At 55.5% G+C, this 14,016-nt stretch overlaps 1 protein-coding gene across 2 annotated transcripts in view; it reads left to right on the top strand.

Annotated features, from left to right (window-relative positions):
• The first annotated feature begins 1,430 nt into the window (after positions 1–1,430).
• Positions 1,431–14,016, top strand: part of Cmklr1 (chemerin chemokine-like receptor 1) — a 35,015-nt gene continuing 22,429 nt past the window's right edge. For both annotated transcript variants that reach the window (XM_042673403.1, XM_042673404.1), the window contains exon 1: positions 1,431–1,535. The gene's annotated coding sequence lies outside the window, so the exon portion shown is untranslated. The remainder of the gene's footprint in view (positions 1,536–14,016) is intronic.

Raw genomic sequence — 14,016 nt, 5'->3', positions numbered from 1 at the left:
GTCCAGAGCCCCTGCCCGCCCTGGGACGAGGAAGAATGACACACAAGCAGATCAATGTCGGGGATCCCTGACTTGGTGTGTTCTCCCTTTTCGGGGGAGATGCAGGCCACGCGAGACTTGGATCACCCAGAGTCAGGGCAGCCACGGAACGCGGGTGGGCGGAGGGGAGGTAGTGACCACAGCAGAACTCCAGGACGCCCAATTCCAGCCCTGTCCCGAGAGAGAGAGCGCAGATGGCTAGGTGTGCAGTCAGTGGGGGCCGAGGGGTGGAGAGCCGACCTAGAGGGTCATTTCAACCCTGTACCTCCGGATCCTGTTTTAAGCATAGTCGTGTCTGTCAGATCATGTTCTTTCCCCAGCGATGGTCTCTGAGCCTAGCGCCCTCACTCTCTGCCCAGAGGCTGCCCAGATCCCTTGGCTTGTGGCCACACCACGGACACATCTGTTCCTTGGGCACTGCCGCGTTCTCCTGCGCTGGTGGATGGGCACCTGGATGGCCCAGGGTCATCTCCCCGGCACCATGTCCAAGACTGTATCCCAGAGGCCTGGCTGTGGGAGGCTGGGAGCCGGCGTGGAACCCAGCTCTGCCTTCTGCCAGCTGGGTGGTCTTGGGGGAGACCCTTAACTTTGTTATGCCTCAATTTCCTCCTGGGGAAAAGAGGAGGGGTGGTGGCTAATACCCATTTCCTGTGGTTGTGGTGTGTGCTGAGTGTTCAGCACGTAGCGCCTCGCCTGACTCCCGGTTTCTTTGGTTCTTTAGATGATCGTGATGGCGCAGCTGGTGAAGCAGGCTCTGTACTTGGCGCTGGGGGCAGAGCGGGGGATAGAAAAGTGCCAGGGGGCTCCCAGGGCAAGCAGGATGGTGTGGCTTTGGAGTCCTCTGCCAGTCAGGGAGGCCTTCCTGGAGGAGGAGGCGGCCTCCGTGCTGAACACTAAGGTGGGAACAGGAGGCCTTTGGGCCTCTAACAGCAGTGTGGCTGGCAGGAGCCGCAAGCACACAGGCCTGAGCCGGGGGGCAGCCAGGAGAGGTGGGGGGGGGATAAGAAGCAACCAGATCCCTGCACCACAGGGCTGGAGGCCCTGAGCCCTTGACAGGGAGCAGAGGCTCAGGGGGCAAGTGTGCCCAGACCATGGGCACAGCCCAGCAGGGGCTGGCAAGAGTCACCCCACTTCCCCTGTGGGTCCCCCCCCATTCCACAGCTGGCCGCCTGCCCTGGGCAGTCCTGTTTCCTGCCCCTCCCTCCCTCCTCCCCTCCCTCCAGCTGTTTCTCCAGCTGAGTTCAGTCCTGAGCTCAGTCTCCCGGGCAGGCAGGGAGCTGGGGGCAGACAGAATTGAGGGGATCCCCAGGGAGCCTTGGGAGGGGGTGGGCTTTGGGAGGGGGGCTGCACTCTGGGAAGGGGGCGGGGCTCTGAGGACATCCAGCCCCAGAACAAGGAAAGCAACGGAGGAGAGAAAGCAGCCAGGAGATTCAGGTTCCTTCCAGCAGCTGGAGTCCGGGCAGGACTTGCCCGCGAGCGAGCAAGCCAGCGAGAAGGTAGGGGTGTGCACTTTGCTTTGCTGCCTGCCGGAAGCTGGGAAGCGGGGGTGCAGGCCGACAAACCGGGGTGTCACTTTTGCCTTGGTGTTTGTCGAAGGAAAAAGGGTTTCCTGGTTATGTTCATAGTTCAAAAGTAGTGGGTGCCATTGGCTTAAAAAATACATAGATGCAGACCTTTATCCATGGATACATGTGCGGATACCAAGGAAGTTTCTAGAAGGAGACCGGCAGCCACCATCTAACATCTGGTGGAGGAAGCTCCCTTCCCCGGGTCGGGGCTGTGGGCATGTGTCACGTGGGTCACGGCTGGGGGAGAGGTGTTCCTCGCACGGGTGCCGCTCCCGGCTTCTGCGTTTGCTTCTGTCTTCTTTCCTCGTGCCTCACTAGCAGGGCTGTGGCCGTGCTGGTGGCGGCCGTCCTGGCGGGTTCTTGCTGGGGAAACACTCCCGGGGGAGGCTGGGACTTGGCACCGAGGAGGGAGGCTCCGATTCCAAGGCTCCTCGGTGCGTTTCCTCATCCGTGTGGCTCACCTGTAATTCCCTGTGACGCCTTTTGAGTCCGTGGCCCTCCTCCCTCCGCGGCCCCTTCCTGTTCAGCTTCTATTTTTTTTTTTAATAATGTTTTTATTATAAGGGCGATGTACAGAGGGGTTGCAGTTACATCAGTCACGTGAAGAGTATATCCACAATGTCACACTTTCCCTTGCTCCCTTCCAGTTTTCGCCTCTCCTTCCGATAGCTGTATAGGTCATTTTCAACCTCATGACTGGTAGCACCACGGCTGCATTGGTTCACCCTTTGTCCTGCCATTTATGTGCCTCCTTTTACCTTCCCAAAGACAGATAATTGAACATATAGGACCAAAGGAAAAGGAAAGGAAAACAACAGCAAAGAAAAAAAAAAAGCCTCCTGTTTCCAGTTCCTGGAGTTTATTTCAATAAATATTTTATATGATCAGAAGCACAGAGGCCTTGCACTTCTGTCTTCCTCCCTAAAAGAATCCTCCTGTGGTTGTCTTTTTCTTATTGGTATTGAGATGCTCTTTGCATATGAAGGACCTCCAAAAACCCTTTGCTGGTGCTCTTGGGTGTAAAGACTCCACTCGAGGATGCTTCCCTCCCAGTGCATTTCCTCCGGGGGTGTGGGGGTGGGTGGGGGTGGAATTGGCACACAAAGACGGGACAGTCACCGAGTAGGTGCTACAGGACTGAAATCTGGTGGCTCAGAGAGGCCAGATCACAGGACTGAGGTCACACAGGGAGGAAGTGGCTGAGTCTGCCCTCTCTTCCTCTTGGGGATACCTCAGCTTCCCTTTGTACTCTTCCCTCCCCACCCCCCTGCCTCCCCCCACCCCCCCAGCCTCCCACCTCCTTTCCAAAACCCAGGTCTGTGGTTCTTGCTCTTGGCTGGGTCAGCCTGGCCCCCGAGGGGGAAAGGGTGCTTGGATTTCCTTCAGAGAGAAAGCTGCATGACTTTCTGACATTTGAGCTCTGAGGATTCGGGCACAGGGAGGCCCACACATGAGTGCTCTCGGGGTAAAGCCCAGGACTCAGCCTAGAGCGCTGAGTGTCAGGTGGCAGCGGGGGAAAAATGTCAGGCCATGAGGGGAAAGCAGGCTGCTGCCGAGAAGGACCACGTCCCTACCAAAACCACCATCCCAGTCAACCATTCTTCCAGGGCGCTGGCCGGAGGCCGCTCCAACTGGCAAAACAAGCGACGCGCCACAAGCCCCCGCTCACTACAAGTGCTGCTTTTATCCTGCCTATGAAAGCTTTGCTACAACTACACTTAGCGCGACCTCTCTGATCCCCACCAGGGAGTTTGCCCGGGAGCATACCCCAATAAACTTTTCCTTCTTCACCTTACTTCTTCCTGTGTGTTCTTTCCTCGTCTAAAACCTTACACTTAAAAATCATTCCTCTTCTCCTCTTCCTCCTCTCTCCCCCTCCTCCTCCCCTTTCCCCTCCTCCTCCTCCTCTTCCTCTGCACATTTGCAGAGCTAACCTCTGACTTTCCACCCCCCCCCCCCCCATCATAGGGCTTGAACTCAGCGCCTGGGTGCTGTCCCCGAGCTCTTTTGCTCAAGGCTAGTACTCTGCCACTTGAGCCACAGCGCCGCTTGTGGTTTTCTGGTGGTTCACCGGAGATAAGAGTCTCACGGACTTTCCTGCCCAGGGTAGCTTTGAACTGTAATCTTCATATCTCAGCCTCCTGGGTAGCTAGGATTACAGGTGTGAGCCACCAGCACCAGGCTTGGCCTCTGATTTTGATCCTCCTTACTTCTGCCTCTCGCGTAGTGGCTGGGAATACAGGTATGTGCTTCCACACCTCCCCCCCTCTCTCCCTCTCTCTCTCTCTCTCTCTCTCTCTCTCTCTCTCTCTCTCTCACACACACACACACACACACACACACACACACACACATTTGCCCTCTATTCAGACTCCTGGGCTCTCCGCTGTATGCTGAGATCTCTTTTTCCTTACTCAGCAGACACCCCCCCCCCCCCCACTTCGATGTTACCACACGTTGGGTGTCCCCGGCCGAGGCAGGGAGGGTTGGGTAGTGCAGAAGTGAAACTGCCTTCTTGCAGGACCACAGGAAGTCCAACGGCGTGGGGCTTCTTGTAAACCAAGGGTCCTTGTCCTCCAGTGGAGAAGGTAAGTGGGGTGGATACGTGGACTGGGTGAATACGGTGGAGGGGGAAGAACCGTGGGAAGGCGGATAACAGGGTGAGGATCTCCCCGAGGGGGGCGCGGAGGGCTCCGGGCAGCCGAGGGGCACCGTGACTCCTCGCTGCTCTGTGGGGCTGGTTGAAAGTGTGTCTGCCCCCAGCAGGGAAGGGAACTGAGTATGAGACCTTAGCCAAGGGTTTTCCACTCAGGCCAGAACTGAATCATTTGCCATTAAAGAGGTTGAACGTGGTATGAGTTCATTGAGCTGCAGTAACAAATAGACCCAAATGTGTGTAATGCCTCAAAAGTGGTTTATAATTTTTTCTTTCCTTTTTTTTCCCCCTTTGGTGGGGACTTGAACTCAGCACCTGACAATCTCACTTGGGTTTTTTTTCCCCTTTCTGGTCCTCAAGGCTGGCATACTATCAGAGCCACAACTCTTTTTCCAGCCTTTTGCTGGTTAATTGAAGAATCTCATAAACTCTCTCCACCCATACCCCTAGTTCTGGGGCTTGAACTCAGGCCCTGGGCACTGTCCCTGAGCCTCTTTGAGCTCAAGGCTAGTGCTCTCCCACTTGAGCCCCAGCTCCACTTCTGGCTTCTAAGTAGTTTATTGGAGATTAGAGTCTCATGGACTTTCCTGCTCGGGCTGGCTTTGAACCACAATTCTCAGATCTCAGCCTCCTGAGTAGCTAGGATGACAGGCGTGAGCCACCGGCGCCCGACAATGTACCCATGTATTGTCAGCTGGGTCTTTTAAATCTGATTTTGACCTGGGGTCCATGTCTACCTCTGGAAGTTCATTTTGTGAGGATGAGCGCGTGTACACCAGTGTGTGTATACGCGAATGTGAGTGTGCGTCTGCATGTGTGTGGGGGGGCGTGTGTGGCTAGAGGAGGGATGTTCCATGGGCTGGACTTCCCCATGGATCAGCATAAGGGAAGTAGAGGCCTGTGGTCATTGTGAGATGGGCAGAGGGTGCTGGCCACGAAGGCAGCTGGGTGATTGTCTTGGTTTGGAGGAGTCCAGTGCAGCTATTCCAACACCAGCCCTGGAAAAGGGAAGGGACAGGAGCCCACTTCCTGCCCGGGGGTTCCCAGGGGAGGGGAGAAGGACTTTTAGTATTGACTTTCACTCAGCCACTCAACAAACACTAGCGTCTACTATATGTCAGGCATTCTGCAGCGCAAACATGAGCAAACAAGGTGGTTCCTTGTCCTTGTGGTCCCTTACAGGAGACATTCAAGCACTTATATTTGCCCCCATCTTAGAGAGGGAGAAAGCAAGGCCCTGTCTGTGGCGGGGATTACGAGTAGGCTCTGCCTGCGAGCCCTGCAAAGCCGGCGTCCCTGAGCCGGGCCTGGAAATCAGGGCCTCACACTCGCATTTGTTTGATGCTCTACTACTTGAGCCACTCCTCCACTTCTGGTTTTCTGCTGCTTCATTGGCCATGAGTCTCAACTTGTCTGCCTGTGCTGGCTTTGAGTGGTGGTGTCCAGATCTCAGCCTCCTGAGTGGTGCGGATGATGGGCTTGAGCCGCAGGCGCCTGGCTCCGAAGCAGTGATTTGTCGTTTATTCTGAGGTCTCAAGGAAGCAAGGGTTCAGGTGGGATATGGCGCTCCAGAACGCAGCTCTCGGCTCCTCCTGCCGCTCCAGGGCCTCGTGGACTTGCTCATCTGCGGCGGATGGAATGAGTTCGTGTGCACAAAGGGACTCTGGGCGGCCCCTCCGTTCCTGTCTGCTGGCTGCCTCTGGGCTCTGGTTGGTTGAGTGTCTTGCTCTCCACCTCCCCCACGATGGCAGTCCTGGGAACTGCACTCACATCCACCTCTGGAGTCAGCAGGCCAGGCAGCTGCTGCTGCAGCAGGAGTGCAGAATCAGTTCTGCTTTCTTGGGGGAGGGAACAGGACTTGGGTTCTGTGATCTGAGCTCTGGCTTTGTGCTGATGGAGCTCCGTCCAGTGTAAGGACCGGTGTGTGTCGGGGTGGTGGTGGTGGTGTCAGATCTGGGTAAGCAACACACTTGGGTTCCTCCTGGAAATCAAGGAGGAGAAGAGGAGGATGGGGAGGAGTGGGATGAGGGCTGACCCTCAGCCTGGCAGTCTTGAATTCGAATCCTACCTCCCTGAACTTGGAAAAGTCACATCCTTGCATTCCAAACAGGCCCCTCCCTGGTACTCTGAATTTGTTCCACGATTTTCAGAATCTATAAAGCCCTCAGATCTCATCAGCTTTGTATCACTTGTCAATGAAAAGGTTGAACCCTGCATGAGCTCACTGAGCTGCAGCGACAAATAGAACCGGATGTGTGCAATGGCTCAAATGAGGTATATAATTGTTTTCTTTCCTTTCCTTTTCTTTTTTGTGCCAATGCTGGGACTTGAACTCAGAGCCTCTAGGATATACACTGTTAGATAAGAGTTTGCAGAGCCAAGTGTATTAGTTTCCTGCAGTAACAACAAATTACTACAAATTTAGTGGCCCAAAGGTGCTCTCCTACTAAGTCATATCCCTAGCCCTTGCTTTGTTATAGTTGTGGAGATCAGAAGTCCTGAAACTAAGGCAGAGCTAGGATGTGTCCCCCTGGAAGGCACTTGGGGGGTGAATGGCTTCTTTTCCTCTTCCAGACTTCCCTGCTGCTTCTTTTTTCTTTATTATTATTTTTAGCCTGTGATTGGTTCCAACCAGAGGAACATCGACCTGACACTTTGAAGTAGACTGGCATTGGCTTCACCGTGAGCTGGTTCCAGGGTGGAGTTTCACATCCTCGCTCCCGTGTCTGGGCAGGCATTGCAGACCTCTCCTGCCTCTCTCCAGGGCCGAACCCCAGGGTTTCAGTAGTCTATGTCTGGGTTTCAAACCGGTCCAAACAGAGAGTGGCTTGAAAAGATTGACTTGTCCCAGCTCTGCAGGGATGCTTTAATCTCTGGGTCTGTGGGATGTTGTTATGTCACTTGTTGACTGTGTTCAGCCAGGAGCTGGGCTGGGTTTTGGCCATTTAAGATGACCTCACAGTCTCTGGATGTGCTCTCTCTCTCTCTCTGGGATCTATCTATCTAATGGGATTTCTAGGGTTTCTCTACCTGGAAGCCCAGGTCTCTGTAAGAGTGAAAGAGCATAGAAGTTTCCAGGCCTTTTGAGACCTACGCCTGGGCCTGTCACTTCTGCCACATTGTCCTAGCCGTGTAAGTCACAGCCCTTGATGGGAGGAATGGTTTCTGTGGACGGAGGGAGAGAAAGGTTAAAGTCAGTCTTTCAAGACTTGATCTTTTTTGTTGTTGTTGTGGGTCGTGGGGCTTGAACTCTGGGCCTGGGCGCTGTCCCTCAGCTCTTCAGCTCAAGGCGAGCGCTCTACCATTTGAGCCACAGCACCACTTCTGGTTTTCTGATGGTTTATTGGAGATGAGTCTCACAGACTTTTCCTGTCTGGGCTGGCTTTGAACCGTGATCCTCAGATCTCGGCCTCCCCAGTAGCTAAGATGACAGGCGTGAGCCACCGGCGCCCAGCTCAGACGTGATCTTAAACCCCAAAGGCGGTGATCTGGTCTGAGAGAACCACGCATCATCTCTGAGCAAGTCTATCATTCCATCAATCAGATGGGTAAACTGGGGCTCAGCTAGGGAGAGGGCACTGTGTGAGGGTCAGCAGGAAGGAGCCGGGACAAAGCTCAGTTCACCTCAAATTAAGCACCTACTGTGTGCTAGAAGAGAACAAATGTCCTGTGCTCAGCTCCCAGTGGGAAGACATTTGAGTTGACAGAGCGGGGTCCCCACGGTCCAGTTCATCCATTGCCAGTTTGTCACAGCCAGGGCAGCCTGCCCCTTTTGATTGACAGCTGCTGGCTGCATGCATCTCCACCAATGCCTGCCAGAGACAAGAGTGGAGGGGCGGGAGCTTTAGCGGGAATCCGGGAAGCTGCTTCCCAAAGGAAGTGGGTATTTGAGCTGGCTTCAAAGCAGGACTTGGCCTTGAGGTGCCTGGAGGAGAATTGGCCAGGAATAAAAGAGATTTCAGACAGAGAGAGAGAGAGAGAGCGAGCTGCGGGAAGCCCTATTGAGCGTGGTGGGTGCGGGGATGTGGGGGGCCTCGGAGGGCCCACCCGCTTTTCCTGGGTGGTCCAGCCGTCTGGGCTCTTCCCTCCCAGCATCCTCACCCACCCTTCCCGCTCTCAGTGATGGCGCCGGAACACTTTGACAATGGAACACTGCGGACAAACAGAAGCGAATCGAGTTGAATTCTGAATTCTAAGTCAGCAGAGGGCATGTTGGATTGTGTTTTTATTCACTGGGTTGATCGGAGCACAATCCTGTGTAGAGAAGAGAATGTTTGTCTCTCCCCACCCCCTCCTCTCTCTCTCTCTCTCTCTCTTTCTCAACTGAATGGCAGTCCTCTTTCTTTTCACTCCAGAATTTGCCAGAATCCAAGTCGAGGAGTCCCACGGTAGGCCCGCCCACTTGGCCCCATGTGTCAGGGTGAAAGGGAGAGCAAAGGGCAGGGAGGTTTATCCCACGGCTGCAGGGACTCAGCCCTTCACAGCGTCCTCAGCCCGTCTTCAGGGGCAGAGGCAGTGGCCTCAGGTTAAATAGAGAATTGGGTTTGGTGCCAGTGGCTCACGCCTGTCCTAGCTACTCGGGAGGGTGAGATCTGAGGATCGTGGTTTTCAAAGCCAGCAGGAAAGCCCATGAGAGTCTTATCTCCAATTACACTGAGGGAGAGAAAAAAGTGGACTTTTTTCTTTTTTTTTTTTTTAAATGCCCGAGCAGTAGAGTATTAGTCTTGGGCCAAAAAGCTCAGGGACAATGCACAGTCCTCGAGTTCAAGGCCTAGGACTGGCGTGTGCGTGTGCACGTGCACGCACACACACACACACACACACACACGCATGCATGCACGCACGCACGCACACACGAGACTTGGGGTGAGGGGGATAAGAAAGGTGTGCAGAGTTCAAACAGTCCCAGGTCCCGGGTGTGAGGCCCGGCTGACCATGAGCTCAGTCTCTCTGGAGGGTTCTGGAGCGGCTGTTTATCCTGTAGGCGTGAAGGAACAAGCTGCGTAGCCGGTGATCTCCCGAGATTTTGGAGGCTTCCTTTAAGATGATAAGAAGAAGGCATCGCCCGTGTGAGAGGGGCGGGGGGGCCCTCCACGCGAGATGCCTGTCTGGGAAACCGCTCTTTCCTGGAGCCCAAGCTGGTTGGGCTCGGCAGAGGAGAGTGCAGACACAAAATTGGGGGAGTCTGAGTTCCAAGACCCGGCCAAAGCATCTTTTAGGTGGTATCTTATAGAGCTGGGAGGAAAGAAGGTATTTCCTTTGGGTATGGGTGGGATGGAGTATGGGGGGAGGGCTCTGGTCTGGCCACAGTCACTCAGTCCTGCCAACCCACCAGACGGCAGACTCAGCAAGCTGGCCAGATGGGATCAGGTGACTTGAGGAATTGATCTTCAGGAAGCTAGGGTAATTTCCAGTCTCTTACACGACAGACTGAGTTCTCCAGGGGGCTCTTCAGCGGTCAGAGATTTGGGTCATGAAGAAAGGGGGTTTCTTGGGTGAGGGGCAGGGCAGAGCTGACTCCCCTCCCAGGCTTCCTTTTCTGTTGTTTGCTGGCTGTGAGACTGGAAAATGACCCTTAAGTACTAAGGAGCCCCGAGTCCCTCCGCTGGAGAGAGTACCAGATCCTGGTGGCTCACGCCTGCCATCCCAGCTACTCAGGAGGCTGAGATCGGAGGATGGTGGTTCGAAGCCAGCCTGAGCAGCAAAGTCCATGAGACGCGTATCTCCAACGAACCAGCAAAAAGCCAGAAGTGGAGGTATGGCTCCGCTTTGAGTGGGAAAAAAAGCTCAGGGACGGCGTCCAGGCCCTGAGTTCAAGCCCCAGCCCCAGCACATAAAGAAAAGAAAATGCCAGAGACAGGGTTGTCTCATAGGACATGGAGCGTGGCCCAGAGTTGACCATACTGTGGACTCAGCGTGAGCAGGCTGGTTCAGCGGAGGACCCTACAACTCCTGAGCCACGGCAAGCTGGCAAATGCCTGTTGTGGGCCCCTAGTTTAACCCCCAACCTTCCCCCTCCTTTGGAGGCTGGGCGGCAGACCTGGCAGACCTGGCAGTCCAGTTGCTTCTATCCCTGGCTGGGGAGGAGGGGAAGCTAGGGGGTGGGGAGGGGAGAATGTCTAGCCTGAACAAGCTTTTCTTTTGCAATTTTACCCTCCTCTGCCATGAAAAACAACAGACATGAAGGAAATTAGAAACAGGGCCCCGGGGGCGGGAAAGAGGGGCTGTGAGCGGCCCAGGCTAGCAGCCCGGCGAGGCCTCCATCTTCCCGTTTGCCTGTTGGGGCTGGGTGAGGGGTACGGGGGGGGGGGCTCTCCCCACCAGCCCTGCGTCCACACTCGGTGTTGAAACTCTCAGCCCAGCCCCGGCTCTGGCTTGTTTGTGTTTTCTGGATGGCCTCGTTGGTCCTTGCTCCACGAGTTATTTCTGTCACTTCTGTCATTTGAAGGACTGGCAGTTTCCACTAGGCTGTGTCCAGCTGGGATGTGGGCCAGGCTTGGGCCCTGGAGCCAGTCCCACTGTATGGGTCACTGTAGACCTTAAAACAACCATGTTTCTATTACGCTCATCGGGAGTGTGTGCAGGGAGATAGATACGCGGTCCTGTTTCACAGACAGGGAAACCGAGGTCCACAGAGCGTGTGCATGTGGTGTTTGTGTGCGTGTGGTGTGTGTGTGTGTGTGTGTGTGCATTCATTTGCCCCTCCCTTCTCAAGCTCACTTATGTTTGTTAGCCAGGTCTACACAGGGCCCCGGATCCTGTGGTTGAACAATTCAGCTGGCAGCTGGGCCTGGATTTGAATCCGGCACCCCTCATTTCCAGAGGAGCCATCTTGGATGGCTGACTCTCTTTCTCTCTCTGCCTCAGTTTCCTTGGTAGGATATGTGGAGATGTCCCAGTGGGGATGATCCACAAAGGAACCCTGGTCGAGGGGGAGGGGGACCAGTACATAGTAGGACTCAGAGGTGGCGGCGGCGGCAGCAAAACCCAGCACAGAGTAGGTCTCTCATAAAGCAACTGTGTCTAAGGGCATCGTGCTTCAAGTAGGGCGGGTGCATCTGAGGCCCTCAGAAGACACATTCTGGAATGGCAAACCAGGTTTTCAGACCCTCGGTCCAAAGACCAGGAGTCTCATGTCACAGAGGGGGTCTGAGTCACCGCGCCTGTGACAGTGGACACGGGGTGGCAGGCCACTAGGTCACGGGGGAGGGAGATCTATGGCTGGGATCCTCCCAGAGGCCCTCAGCAGCCTCCTCTGGCTCCAGGCCTCCAGGACAGAGGCTTCTGATTCCTTTCCCTCCCTCCTCCCCAGCACGCCTTTCCTGGGGCTCCTTTCTTTCAATGTCTGGAATAGGGCTGGTTTAATTTAATTACTGACTCTGTGTGTGTGTGTGTGTGTGCGCGCGCGCATGCATGCGTGATCACTGGTCCTGGGGCTTGAACTCAGGGCCTGGACGCACTGTCCCTAAGCATTTTGCTGTTGTTGTTGTTCAAGACTGGCACTCTACTACTTGAGTCCCAGCTCCACCTCTGGCTTTTTGGTGGTTCGTTGGAGATAGGGTGTCATGGACTTTCCTGCCTGGGCTGGCTTTGAACGGTGATCCTCAGATCTCAGCCTCCTGAGAGGTGAGGATGACGGGTCTGTTTATTTATAACGTGACAGAGCTGTCCACCAGAGCGGGGAGAAGCTGGAATCTGCCCACTCAGGTGGGCTGAGTGCACACGGCCCACTGGCTGCCTAGGGACGCAAGTGTCTGGGCCCTGGGTAAAGGCTCGGGGTGCCCCGCTGAGCCGGGGGAAGGGCAGGGAAGGCACAGTCCCATCGCCCTGAGTGGAGAGCTGGGACAGCGGGACTCCCTAGGGAGGCAGCAGCCTCAGTTTCCCCACCTACCAGGCACGGCAGGGGTCGCTCAGGACTCCGGGCAGGTGCTAGCTACCTACTGGCCACTGCTTTGGTGCTGAGCGCTTGGTGGATGGGTGGTGCCTCTCTCCCTAGCCACCTGCGGGGTGCTTAGGACTCGGTGGGTCAGGCATTCGCCGTGTTGTTCCCGGTCACTGCCTCTGAGCCGCCGGTGGTGAGTGCGGGGGGGGGGGGGGCTGGCTGCAGGACTTCACATGAGTTACCTCGCCTCGGAGCCGGAGCCGTGCTCCTGGCGTGGAGTGGAAGCCGCTGGCTCTCCGTGGTGGGGGCAGCAGTCAGAAGGAGGAGGTGATGGAGGTGGTGGTGAAGGAGGAGGAGGAGGAGGAAGAGGAGGTGGAGGAAGAGGAGGAAGAGGAGGAGGTAGAGGAAGAGCTGGTGGGAGAGGAGGAGGAGGAGGAGGTGGTGGTGGAGGAGGTGGTGGTGGAGGAGGAGATGGTGGTGGTGGAGGAGGAGCAGCCCAGCCAGGCCAGGCCTGGGATGCTGCAGCAGTGGGAGCTCATGTGGGAATGCTGGGACCTCTCTAGGCCTTCAGCAACCTCGGGGCGCCAGCACTTGAGGGGCTGGGGGCTATCTGCACAGCCCTGCCATCCCCCGTCCCCCGTCCTCCTCCTCCTGTGCCTTTCCCTGGCCTCTTCCTGCAGTCCTCCTCAACCAGGGCCAGGTCTGGGGCACCTCCCAAAGCCCTCTCCTTCCCTCAGGGGGAAGCAAACCCTCACCCAAAGTTTGAGGTGAGGTCAGGTGTTTTAGTTTAAAAAAAAAACAAACCAAACCTTGAGGATTTTTCATTCAGCTCCATCCTAGACTCGAACATGTATGCACAAAGATCGTGGCTCTTAGACTGGGCATGGTGGAGCACACCTCTAATCCTGGTGCTTAGGGAGGCTGAGACAGGAGGGTGGAGAGTTTGAGGCCAGCTTGGGCTCCAGTGAAGTCCTGTCACAAATGGAAAGCAAAGCAAGCATGTGCATACAGGCACACTACGCTCATACATGAATACATGTACATATACATGTACAATTATGGTTCCCGGTAGACTTTGGATCATACTTAGAGGGGTCAAGCTGGCCCTCAGGTAATTCATGTGTAGAAAGCCGAGCACTGGTGGCTCACGCCTGTCACTCTAGCTACTCGGGAGGCTGAGATCTGAGGATCAAGTTCTAAGCTAGCCAGGGCAGGAAAGTCAATGAGGCTCTCTATCTCCAATTAACTGTAAACCGCTGGAGGTGGCCCTGTGGCTCAAGTGGTAGAGCACTAGCCTTGGACACAAAAGCTCAGGGATGGTGCCCAGACCCTGAGTTCAAGCCCTAGGGCTGGAGAGGGGGGGGGGGGGAAGGAGGGAGAGGTAGAGATGGGGTGGGGGAGGGACTTGAAGTTGAGAATCTGAAACCTGAGTATTCCATCCCAGACCCCAAACTCCAGCCTTCCCACTTTAGGTGTGGCCACTCAACTCCATATGCCAAATAAAGAGACACGGTGAAGGACAGAGCCAAGGGGCTTTGTTCCATGGCTCCCGCCATGGGAAGACAGCACTTTAGCACATCACCTCTTCGTTGTGTACTTGAGGAAACAGGAGCACAGAGAGGTTAAGTAACTTATCGAAGGACACACAGCCAAGGAGTGACAGGGCTAGGATTTGAACCCAGGTAGTCTTAAGCACAACACTTGAGCTCACTTTGGTTGCTGTTCCTATCTGTTGCGTTACATCTGTGGCCGGGGGAGAGGAATGAGTATAATAAGAACATTCTAGAAGGCCCCTGTGATACGCTTTGCCCAGGACAGAGGCAGGGCCTGAGACGGAGGTTTGGGTAGACTGGCTGGGGTCTCGGCCGCAC

The sequence above is a fragment of the Dipodomys spectabilis genome, unplaced genomic scaffold (genome assembly GCF_019054845.1).
Source record: "Dipodomys spectabilis isolate Male_0828 unplaced genomic scaffold, ASM1905484v1 ptg000826l, whole genome shotgun sequence".
Classification (NCBI taxonomy): Eukaryota; Metazoa; Chordata; class Mammalia; order Rodentia; family Heteromyidae; genus Dipodomys; species Dipodomys spectabilis.
This window is presented reverse-complemented; position numbering and strand designations above follow the sequence as displayed.